Source organism: Heterodontus francisci, chromosome 6, assembly GCF_036365525.1.
Source record: "Heterodontus francisci isolate sHetFra1 chromosome 6, sHetFra1.hap1, whole genome shotgun sequence".
Lineage (NCBI taxonomy): Eukaryota > Metazoa > Chordata > Chondrichthyes > Heterodontiformes > Heterodontidae > Heterodontus > Heterodontus francisci.
The window spans coordinates 64,261,061-64,274,392 of record NC_090376.1 but is presented as its reverse complement, the minus strand read 5'-3'; positions in this window follow the sequence as shown (position 1 = coordinate 64,274,392).

The following is a 13,332-nucleotide window of genomic DNA, read 5'->3' as shown; positions in this document are numbered from 1 at the left end:
CAAGTTCTCCACCCTTTCAATACAATCCTCAAGCCTTGGGATCAGATAGGAGCCCATCTTAGTTATGGCATTAATCTTTTGGTAATCAATACAGAATCTTTGAGAACCGTCTGGTTTTGGAACCAGAACAACAGAAAAACTCCAACTACTTTGACTGGGTTCAATTATAACATTATTTAACACATACTGAATCTCCTCCCTGACTTTGCCAATTTGCTGGGATTGAGTCTGTAGGGGTTTTGTTAATTGGTTTAGCATCCCCTACATCAATCTCATGAATAGCCGGAGAAGTACAACCTGGCTTATCTGTGCATACAGGCTTCTCTTGATCTGGGGTTTGCTCTGCCGACGTGCCTTTCATCCCACTCCACTATCACTAAGCTCCTGTTCCTCCTAGTGTCTGATTTTATCCCAGTTAATATTAGGGCAGTTGAAATCCCCTACAATTACTTCCCTCTTGTTTCTGCATTTCTCAGCAATTTGCCTACATATTTGCTCTTCTATCCGCCTCTGATTGTTTGCAGGTCTATTGTACACCCTAGCATTAACATCTCCTTTTGCTTTACACCATCATCCCTTTTGTTTTCACAGTGTTCAGCTCTGTTCACATTCTGATCATGCTAGCCTACAGCCAGACTTGAATTAATTACAGTATTGGACTGAAATGTGATAGGCAACATCTACACCAATTAAGTTCTAGATAATAATCATCTTGAATAAGAGAAAGCCCAGCATCTCCTCTTGACCCTCACAGGCACAATTACCGAGCCCCCACCATGAACATCTTATGGGTCACCATTGACTAGAAGCTGAACTGGAATAGCCAGAGCAACACTGTTATGACAAGAACAGGAGAGAGGCTAAGTACTCTTCTAAGTAACTCTCCTCCTATTTTCAAAGCCTCTCAACCATATGCAAGGTTCAAGTTTACAGCTCACCACCACCTTCTCAAGGGAATTAGGGATGAGCAAAAATGCTGGCATTGTCAGCGATGCCCACTTCCCATAAAAGAATTAAAAAATGTTAGAAGTGCAAAGGAATACTCACCATTGATCTATTACAGTGCAGTTTCAATAACACTCAAGAATTTCAACACCATTCTGAACAGAACAGTTCACTTAATGAGTGCTTTGGAAGTCAATATCCATCACCAGAACACTGAGGCTGCAATATATATAATCTACAGGATGCACTGTAGCAATTCATCAAGGGTACTTCGACAGCATCTCCTTCCCTGCAAACTCTATCACTGAGAAACACAAGAGTAGAAACATCATGCAAGCATCCATTACCCCAAGTTATCCTCCAAGCCACACACTATCTTGGCTTAAAACATATATCACCACTCCTTCATCATTACTGAGTCAGTGTCCTGGAAATCCCTATCTAACACCATTATGGGAGGCCCAATTACATAAGAACTGCAGTGGTTGAAGGAGAGGGCGCACCACCACCTTCGCAGAACATCAGGGATGGGCAACAAAGTAGATTTACCAGTGCCATGCAGATTTCAAGACAACATCTTAAGAATCTGCTAGTATAGATAAAATATATTTTACAAGAATCTCTCAATTTGTCATAAATAATACAATGCAATCTTTCTATAGTGATTGTTTTTCCTGCTGGGTTTTTTGTGCCTCAAAGGAATGTAAATTTGTTGCAAACTGTGTAATACTTCTTTAAATGCTCATCATTGCCTTTCTACTTTCTAATGTAGTCTCCCAATCTACCACAGCCAACTTGCCCCCATACCTTCATAGTTTCCTTTGTTTATATTTAAGACCCCAGTTTAGGATTGAACGACATCATTTTCAAACTTAAAGTAAAATTCTATCATATTATGGTCACTCTTCCCTAAATGCTCCTTTACAATGAGATTATTAATTAGCCCCTTTTAATTGTACAATACCATATCTAAAATAGCCCATTCTCTAGTTGGTTCCTCAACATACTGTTCTAGAAAACCATCTTATATACATTCCAGGAATTCAGCCTCCACAGCTTTAGTGCTAATTAAAGGCTTGCTCAGGTCTGCAAAGAAAAACCCGACCCTAGCCCGACAGAACCACATCTGACCCGAGCCCAACCCGGCCGGAGTCCTTCCATTTTTTTCCGTGCCCAACCCAACCCAATCGTAAGTTAACTTACCTTCCATTTTTCACTTTGTTGCTGATCTGCATAAGCTTAAAATAACTGTAACAAAACCACCTTTCAAGTCCAAAAATTAAATTAACAGTGGAGCCACTTACCTGTGATAGAGCATGTTCGACCCAGCCCGACCTGAGCCCAAATGCTGGACCTGGAAGTGCAACCTGACCCAACCTGAACCTGACACATGTTGTTGGGTCCCGTTGGGTTCGGGTCGGGGAGCAGGCCTTTAATGCTAATTCAGTTTCTCCAGTCTATATGTAGATTTAAGTGCCCCATGATTACCCTCGTAACGTGCAGCTCTAATTTCCTGATTTATACCATGTCCCACATTACCACTATTGTTTGGTGGCCTATAAACAACTCCTACCAATGTTTGCTGCCCCTTGCTGTTTCTTAGCTCTACACAAACTGATACCACATCTTGATCTTTCAATCTAAGATCCTCTCTCACTAATGTACTGATCTCAACTTTATTAACAGCACTATTCACCTCCATTAGCTTGCGTTGGTCAGTGATTGTGTCCCCTGATTTAGATTTGAGTGGGGTGATCTTCTTGATGGTTGGCCCAAAAGCTCTCTTAATGCCATCATACATTCCTCTGATGTTTCCGGTGTCAGAGGTCAGCTGAATATGACTGCATAGGTGTTGCCAGTAGTCATTTGCGCAGCGCCTGGCTGTTCTTTGTGCAGCGCTTCTGGCTGCTTTAAGTGCTACGGATGTTAACTCACTGGGGGCTTTCTTGTAGTTCAGCAGTGCAATGCGCTTAGCGGCTATGACAGGTTCCAGCTCTTCAAAGTGAGATTGAAACCAGTCTACATTCCGCTTCACACGTTTGCCAGGTGGTCATTGCTGAGTCATGGATGGCGTCTCTGACGTGGGCCCACTTGGTCTCTGCATCCCCTGTAGGAGTGTTTTGAAGGGTTTTTTCAAGTGAATTTAGAAACCAATGTAACAGCTGTGGATGAGAGATTCTGCTAGTGTTGGTGCGCGGGCGGACCTTCTGCTTGGAGTGATGCAGCTTCTTTGGTTTGAGTCGAACCTTGCTTCACACCAGGGACTGGTCGGTGTTGCAGTCCGCACTGTGGAAGCTGCGTGTGATCTGAACGCTGTTTAAAGAGGCTCGCCTTGTGACGATGAGGTCCAGCTGGTGCCAACGACGTGATCTTGGGTGCCTCCAAGAAACCTGGTGGCAGGGTTTAGTGTGAAAGAACGAGTTGGTGATGCAGAGGTTATGATAGGTACACAACTCAAGCAGTCTCTGTCCATTCTCATTCATCCTTCCAATGCCATAGCGCCCAAGGTAGGAGGGCCATGAGTCATGACCGGCCCTAACCCTGGCATTAAAGTCCCCCAGCAGGAACAGGTGTTCGGTATTGAGGATGCTACTAATGATATTATGGAGTTCCTCGTCGAGCTGGTCTTTAGCTTCATGTGGGGAGCAGAGTGTTGGAGCATAGATGCTGAGTAGGTGTACTGGACCAGAGGTGGTGAACAGTTGGATGGACAGTATGCGTTCCGAGCCATTTGAGGGTGGCTCTATCATGCTGAGCAAAGAGTTTCTGATGGCGAAGCCCACTCCATGCTGTCTTGGTTCTTCAAGATCCCTACCCTGCCAGAAGAAGGTGTAGTCTTGCTCTCTTAGAGATCCGCTCGCAGGGAGGTGTGTCTCCTGAAGTGCTGCAATGTCCACATTGAGTCTGCTGAACTCATTGTTAATGATGGAGGTCTTCCGAGAATCATTGATTTGTGTAAGGTCTACCGACAGGCCAGGACACATAGTTCTGACGTTCCAGCTTGCAAAACGAAGGGCTGACCAACGCAAGCAAATAGAACGCTGGGTGGAGCACTACCTAGAACTGTACTCCAGGAAAAATGTTGTCACTGAGACCGCCCTCAATGCAGCCCAGTCTCTGCCAGTCATGGATGAGCTGGACGTACAGCCAACAAAATTGGAACTCAGTAATGCCATTGATTCTCTAGCCAGCAGAAAAGCCCCTGGGAAGGACGGCATTACCCCTGAAATAATCAAGAGTACCAAGCCTGCTATACTTTCAGCACTCTACGAACTGCTTTGCCTGTGCTGGGACGAGGGAGCAGTACCACAGGACATGCGCGATGCCAATATCATCACCCTCTATAAGAACAAGGGTGACCGCGGTGACTGCAACAACTACCGTGGAATCTCCCTGCTCAGCATAGTGGGGAAAGTCTTCGCTTGAGTCGCTTTAAACAGGCTCAGAAGCTGGCTGAGCGTGTCTACCCTGAGGCACAGTGTGGCTTTCGAGCAGAGAGATCGACCATTGACATGCTGTTCTCCCTTCGCCAGCTACAGGATAAATGCTGTGAACAACAGATGCCCCTCTACATTGCTTTCATTGATCTCACCAAAGCCTTTGACCTCGTCAGCAGAAGTGGTCTCTTCAGACTACTAGAAAAGATCGGATGTCCACCAAAGCAACTAAGTATCATCACCTCATTCCATGATAATATGAAAGGCACAATTCAGCAAAGCAGCGCCTCATCAGACCTCTTTCCTATCCTGAGTGGCGTGAAACAGGGCTGTGTTCTTGCACCTACACTGTTTGGGGTCTTCTTCTCCCTGCTGCTCTCACATGCGTTCAAGTCTTCAGAAGAAGGAATTTTCCTCCACACAAGATCTAGTGGCAGGTTGTTCAACCTTGACCGTCTAAGAGCGAAGACCAAAGTACAGAAAGTCCTCATCAGGGAACTCCTCTTTGCTGACGATGCTGCATTAACATCTCACACTGAAGAGTGTCTGCAGAGACTCATCGACAGGTTTGCGGCTGCCTGCAACGAATTTGGCCCAACCATCAGCCTCAAGAAAATGAACATCACGGGACAGGACGTCAGAAATGCTCCATCCATCAATATTGGTGACCACACTCTGGAAGTGGTTCAAGGGTTCACCTACCTAGGCTCAACTATCACCAGTAACCTGTCTCTCGATGCAGAAATCAACAAGCACATGGGAAAGGCTTCCACTGCTATGTCCAGACTGGCCAAGAGAGTGTGGGAAAAGGGCGCACTGACACAGAACACAAAAGTCTGAGTGTATCAAGCCTGTGTCCTCAGTACCTTGCTCTACAGCAGCGAGGCCTGGACAACGTACGTCAGTCAAGAGCGACGTCTCAATTCATTCCATCTTCGCTGCCTCCAGAGAATCCTTGGTATCAGGTGGCAGGACTGTATCTCCAACACAGAAGTCCTCGAGGCGGCCAACATCCCCAGCATATACACCCTACTGAGCCAGTGGCGCTTGAGGTGGCTTGGCCATGTGAGCCGCATGGAAGATGGCAGGATCCCCAAGGACACATTGTACAGCAAGCTCGTCACTGGTACCAGATCCACCGGCCGTCCATGTCTCCGCTTTAAAGACGTGACATTGATCACAAGTCGTGGGAGTCAGTTGCCAGTGATCGCCAGAGCTGGCGGGCAACCATAAAGGCGGGGCTAAAACATGGCGAGTCGAAGAGACTTAGCAGTTGGCAGGAAAAAAGACAGAAGCGCAAAGAGAGAGCCAACTGTATATCAGCCCCGACAACCAATTTTATCTGCAGCACCTGTGGAAGAGTCTGTCACTCTAGAATTGGCCTTTATAGCCACTCCAGGCGCTGCTGCACAAACCACTGAACACCTCCAGGCGCTTACCCATTGTCTCTCGAGACAAGGAAGCCAAAGAAGAAAAAAAGTCCCCCCGTTTGAATGGCTTCCTGTACCATGGCCAGCTTGCTCATCTACCCTTCAGCCTTCGCTCTCATCCATATAAGCTGAAAGAATCTCAAACCTGTTGGACAATTGCAAGGCCTGAGGCTCCTCCACTTCTGCCTTCTTGACCCCTTACCTGCCTCACTTGCAGTCACATCCTCCTGTTCCTGACCACTGACCAAATCAGAAGATGCTATCCTAAGGGATGTGACTTCCTTCTGGAAAAAAAAGTGTCCAGGTAATTTTGCCCCTCCCTGATGCATCGCATTGTGTAGTTTGGCCTCCAGCTCATTGAGTCTGAGCCAAAGCTCCTTGAGTTGCAGACACTGCAGACGTGTTTGTCATGGATCACACCGTTGTCCACCAGCTCCCACATACTGCAGCTGAAACATATCACCTGCCCTGCCATTTTTATTATGTGTTTTCATTAATTTTTTATTAATTTATAATTAATAAACCCCACCATTACTAAGCCCCATTAACAAGCTTTACAACTGCTAGTAAGAGGTGCTCCTTTTCCAGCCTCCTATTACTATTACTAATAAAACCTTATTAATAAATTACCTGAGTCTCAGATGATTCTTATTCCTATTATTTCAATTAATGTTATACTAACTCCAATTAAAATTCCTTAGTTTAGATTAGACAGAAAGAGAAATTATTCACCAACCAATCGCTTACCTTCTTTGCTGTAATGTCACATGCCACTTTTCTTTGGAACGCTCTGATCCCATAGACTCACCACCCTAGCTCTTCCAACTCTCACCACTGTTTCTAGGTAACCCTCTATTCCTGGGAAGCAACTTACATCTCCTACAGCTAGCTACTGGAGGCTGGAAAAGGAGCATCTTTTTCCCCCTCTGCACCAAATTCCCACCTTCGCACTCTGACTACGTCTTACTCAGGCGAAGTCTCCTCTCTGTGTGCCCCTTAATTAAAAGCCTCAATTTTAAAATACTCATCCTTGTTTTCAAAAGCCTTCACTGTCATCCAGATGAGACATTAAACAGCTCTGTCAGGTGTGTGTAAAAGGTCCCAAGGCAGTATTTCAAAGAGGAGCAGGAGAGTTATCCTTGGTGTCCTGGTTAATATTCATCCCTCATTCAATGTCACTAAAAACAGATTATCTAATCATTATCATATTGTTCTTTGTGGGAGCTTGCGGAGTGCAAAATGGCTTTCCAGTCTCCTACATTACAACAGTGACAATTCAAAAGTATTTTATTAGTTGTAAAGTGCTTTGGGACATCTGGAGGTTATGAAATGTGCTATATAAATGCAAGTCTTTCTTTTCTTTTTGTAAGGCTTCACCCCTCCCTAACTCTGTTGCCTCTTCAAGCTCTAAGTCTTCCAGATTGCTGTGCTCTTCCAATTCTGGCCTTCTTGTGCACCCCTGATTTTAATCAACCCATCATTGGTGGAACACCTCCGTTCAGTCCACAAGCAGGACCCCGAGCTTCCGGTTGCTTGCCATTTCAACACTCCCCCCTGCTCTCATGCTCACATCTCTGTCCTGGGATTGCTGCAGTGTTCCAGTGAACATCAATGCAAGCTCGAGGAGCAGCATCTCATTTCCCGATTAGGCACACTGCAGCCTGCCGGACTGAACATAGAGTCCAATAATTTCAGAGCATGACGGGCCCCCCATTTTACTTCTATTTTTAGTTATTTTTTTCTTTTACCTTTTTAACAAAAAAATTTCTGTGTTTATTTTATTTCATCTTAGTTTGTTCAGTTTACTTACCCACTGTTTTTTTCATGTTTGTACTTGCGGCTGTTCAATTCTAGTCCGTTAACACCCTATCTGTACTAATGCTTTGTCTTTCAACACACCATTAACGTATTGTTTGCCTTTGCTCCACGACCTTCTGGTCATCTATTCTGTGACCTTGTCCTATTTACACCTTCTCCTTTGTTATCTCTTGCCCCACCCCCGCTTTACTTGCTTATAACCTTTTACATTTCTAATATTTTCTAACTCTGCTTCTCTCTCCACAGATGCTGCCAGACCTGCTGAGTATTTCCAGCATTTCTTGTTTTTATTCCATCATTGGTGGACATGCATTCAGTTGCCTAGGCCATAAACCCTGAAATGTCCTCCCTAACCTCTCCGCCTCGCTATCTCTCTCCTTTTTTAAGATGCTCTTTAAAACCTATATCTTTGTCCAAGCTTTTCATCATTTGTCCTAATAATGCCTTATGTGACTTGATGTCAAATTTTTGTCTGATAATCAGTCCTGTGAAGCACCTTAATGTTTTACTGTTATGTTGTTGTGGGTAGGGGTTTTTGTATTAGCAGCTGCTCACTTACCATTAGATAATGAGGGTGTGTCATGAACTGCTTTTACAGTTTCCTGAAATTTCCTCAATCATTTTTGCTTTTCTTGATAATTGTGGCATAATTACGAGGTTAGAAAGCTGGTGGTTGAGTGGGAGACTCCAGCGGAATTCAATGTCTGTTGAGAGCTAAGAAAAATTCCGATACTTAGAAACAAAGATTGGCAGGCAAAACTGTAATGGAACAATGGGCTGTCTTTAAAGAGGAAATGATTTGGGTGCAGTTGAGGTACATTCCCACGAGGAGGAAAGGTAGGGCAACCAAAGCCAGAGCTCCCTGGCTGACAAAGGAGATGTAGAGTAAGGTGAAGCAGAAAAAGGGCGTGTATGGCAGATGTCAGGTTGATAATCCATGTGAGAACCAGGCTGAATATAAAAATTTGAGAGGGGAAGTGAAAACAGAAATGAGAATCAAGGAGAGAGTATGAGGAGTATGAGAAGAGACCGGCAGCAAACATAAAAGGGAATCCAGAAGTCTTCTATATGCATATAAGTAGTAAAAGGCTAGGAAGGGGAGGGATGAGGCTGATTAGGGAATAAAAAGATGATTCATGCATGGAGGCATGGCTGAGATACTAAATGAGCATTTTGCATTGTCTTTAAAAGTCCTACTGAAAGAGGAGGTAGTGAAAAACTGGATGGGCTAACAATTGATAGAGAGGAGGTATTAGAAAGGCTGGTTGTACTTAAGTTGACAAGTCACCAGAACCAGATGGGATGAATCTGAGGATACATAACATAAGAAATAGGAGGAGTAGGCCATTCAGCCCCTCAAGCCTGTCCGGCCATTCAATAAGATCATGGCTGATCTGCCCCAGACCTCAACTCCGATATTTCAAAAACCTATCTACCTCCTCTTTAAATGTTTCAGTGTTATGTATCCTCAGATTCTAGGCTTTATAAATAGAAGCATAGAGTACAAAAGCAAGGACATTATGATAAACTTTAATAAAACATTGGTCTGGCCCCAACAGGAGTATTGTGTCCAATTCTAAGCACTGGACTTTAGGAAGGATGCAATGGCTTTAGAGTGGGTGCAGAAAAGATTTATGAGAATGGTTCCAAGGATGAAGGACTTCAGTTACGTGGATAGATTGGACAAGCTGGCATTTCAGAAACCCTCAATTCTTTTAAAAGGTACCTGGACATGCACCTGAAGTGCTGTAACTGGCAAGGCTTTGGACCAGGTGCTGGAAGGTGGGATTAGATTGGGCGGCTAGTTTTTTCAGCTGGCGAGGAAAAGGGCTGAATGGCCTCCTTTTGTGGGTGGCACAGTGGCGCAGTGGTTAGCACCGCAGCCTCACAGCTCCAGTGACCCGGGTTCGATTCTGGGTACTGCCTGTGCGGAGATTGCAAGTTCTCCCTGTGACCGCGTGGGTTTTCGCTGGGTGTTCCGGTTTCCTCCCACATGCCAAAGACTTGCAGGTGATAGATAAATTGGCTGTTGTAAATTGCCCCTAGTGTAGGTAGGTGGTAGGGAATATGGGATTACTGTAGGGTAAGTATAAATGGGTGGTTGCTGGTTGGCACAGACTCGGTGGGCCGAAGGGCCTGTTTCAGTGCTGTATCTCTAAATAAAATAAAAAACTTTCTATGGTTTTATGCTCTCCTTAGAGAAGAGGAGGGTGAGAGGAGATTTGATAGAGGTGGTCAAAATCATGAGCAGTCTAGACAGAGTAGTGAGAAACTGTTGCCATTGGCAGAAGGGTCAAGAACCGGAGGACACTGATTTAAAGTAATTGGCAAAAAAATATCGGTGATATGAGGAAAATCTTTTTTTTCCACACAGCGAGTGGTTAGGATCTGGAATGCACTGCCTGACTGTGTGGTGCAGGAAGATTCAATTGTGGCTTTCAATTGGATAAATAAAGAGAAAAAATTTGCATGGCTATGGGAAAAGGGGGGGGGGGGGGGGGGGAGTGGGACTAGCTGAGTTACTCTTGTAGAAATCTATCATGGACACAATGGGCTGAATATTACACCACAGAAGGAGACCATTCTATGATTCTTGATGCAGAATCCAGCAAACATAAACTGGGGGAAAAAAACCCAACCATACTGTATTCAAAAACTTGGAAAGGTTTTGGTGAATCCAAGTGTTGAATAATTTTGTCTCATAGTCAGCTCATACTTATCTAGAAAGCTGATGCCTGAAAGTATAAAATGTCTCATGCTACGTATGGGGATGGAGGAGAAAATTGTTTGTCAAATTATTTACAAAATAGTGGCATCTAGGTTTCCATTTTGACTACCTAATTACTTGTACTATGTGGAGTATACACTAATGGGAAAGAACTAGTCTAACATTTATTAGTTCATGAACAACAAATTGTTAAAAATGAAAGAATAAAATAGTTTTATCCTGTAACTTAATGGCTAAAATTTATTAAAATACAATCACAAGATTTGAATGGAAGTTTCCTGTTGATAGTGTCCACAGACAAACTTAACACAGTGGGACCCACTTACAGAAAATTCATACAGTAGGTCAATTTACACTGAAAAAATTCAACACCATAATTTATTTACAATGGAAATGAATGAACATGTAATCATTATTACAATGAATATGCACAGAAAATCCAAGCACCAATCTTCCATCATTCAGCCTATAAGTGGCAAAGTAGTTTTCCTCAGATCAATGGAAAATCAACGACTTCAGCCGAGTTTAATTTTGCTTTTCCGTTTAAAAAAATGTTTGCATTAGCTTAAATCAGAGGAGCCATTCATTGGATTGCAGTGTTTTGAAGAACTAAGTTTCACATCAGGATACTAACCCGAAGCATAATCTACCTTTTTGAAAGGTTTGATTCAGTGGGTCAGAACAGCAATCTCAACATTTCATCTTGGGATCTAGGTTTGATTCTAGGCCAGAGTCATGAAATTAAAATTTCCACTCTCTCTCGGCTGTAAAAGTCCCAAATAAGTATCTGTGTTGCTGGTATGTGTAACCACGGCACAAAAAAAATGCCCATTATTTGGCACTAATCTGTCAACATCACTCAAAGGCTATACAGACAGCTAGTGTGGGAAATGGAAAAATTTACACTGATGTATTTAAGGTTGGCATTAAGGCACTTTGTTTTGAGCACAATAGCATGACCTTTACTCTTAGTCAAACTATGCTGTACCTCATCTGGAAGTACATGAAACCAAAAGTGAAAGCTCCAACTTCAACACTAAATGCATCATATGCAAATATAAATGTTAAAAAGTCTCTTGTCTGTAACTAACTTATTTATTTCAGTGAAACAGCCACTCAATGTTGCAGACAGCAATAACCTGCCACAGCAAATATGATTTGTTTATAAAAGGATTCTATTGAACTGCAATATGATTGAGAAAAAGGCCTTTTGTTCACTATATTGCACCAGACATCTGCTGCTAATTACCACATTTCCAAGCAATTTAAAGCTTTCTTCTAAATTTAAAGAGTAAATTGTGTAATTCTAGATACAGTTCCTGTACAAAGTCCAATCTCAATAACATTTTAGCTAAAGGAGGAGGATGTTACTGGGCATTGTATTCAAGAATCTGCAGTGATACTTTTCCAATTTCGGGAGCCATGACCATTCCAAGCAACCTAAATAAATTGTACTTCAACATATTAACAAGTGTGAAACTATTCCATTAGATAGGCAGAGTAGTGAACAATACATGATATGGTCTTCCTTTCTCATTGAAACAACTTCAAATTGAGCACAGAAGTGAGACTGATTATTGCACATTATAGGGAAGGAGAATTATTTAGGGACAATGCCCTTTCAAGAAGTCCTAACCAAAGCATTGTTATTTTGGTCATGTACCTTCCACATTCCATTATAAGGTTTCAACTGAATCACAGCTAATGCTGTAGAGGAGGCAGAATTGAGATCTTGAGAAAAAAGTAAAAAAAAAGTGAAAGCAGGAGTAACCAGAAAACAAATCAAGACTATTTTGACTTTTGGAATCCAATGTTTCCTTTTATCCATTCAACTTGTAAATAGAAATATGAGTATGACAAAGCAGCATTGAAACTAGTGATGGCTGTAATTATCCCTCAAATATTCCAAGTGGTACTGCCCGGAGATGAGATCTCAAGGATACATATTTTCATGTAAAGGATATTAACCATAAAAATTGCAGATGAATTAGTCATTATTTTCCAAAGATGGTGAGATTCATGAATGGGACCTTTAGATTGGAAAATTGAGAATAGCGCTCCGTTATTTAAGGCTTGTTGGGGGTGGGGTGGGGGGAGCGAGAAACAGGAAAATACACACCTGTTAGTTTAATATCAATTGTGGGGAATTACTGGAATCGATCATCAGGATTAAGGATAGATCGACTGAGCATGTTGACAATTATCAGCTGATTGATAACTGAGCATGGATTTACGAAGGGTAGGTCATATCCAACTAACCTGACTGAATTTTCTTTTTGAGGGCAGTAGCAGAGCGGTTAGGAGAGTTTCTATGGATGTTGTTTATATGGACTTCCAGAAAGCATTTCTAGCAAAAACAAGAACAGAAGGAATCGGAGGTAACCTTCCGACATAAGTTGGTAACTGTTGGGAAATAGGAGACAGTACAGATAAAGGGAACATTTCCTAATTGGAACAATGTGGTAAGTTTTGTTTTTAAGGGATCTGCACTAAAGGCTGGAATTTTATGTTGGGCAGGAGGCCCCACCTACTGGCCAAAAGGTCAGGGGTGAGCCCGCCTCCGCCAGGCCTGGGGAGCCACGCTGGGATTTTTCGCTCCTCAGGCCCTTAATTGGCCTTGGGCGGGACTTCCACCTCCTTGAGGCAGGAAGTCCCGCCTAATGGAGCTGCTGACCAATCAGTGGGCTGGCAGCTGTTAATCCCAGCAGTGTCACCGAGAGCGGTGGCCACTGCTGGAACTACACCCAGCCATCGGAAACAAGAGGAAGGCTGGCCTCGGAACGACAGTACGTTTTTGGGACCTCGCTGGGGACAATCGGCCGGGCCCGGTGAGGTCGGCTCTCCATGGGGCACAGGGTGCCCGATCAGGAGGGCCTCCCCGCAAGCCTGCAAGAAGATAGTCACCAGGTATTAACTGGCGCCATTCTTGAGGCCTTTGCCATCCGGCCACGATGGGTAAAATAACAGCAGCAGC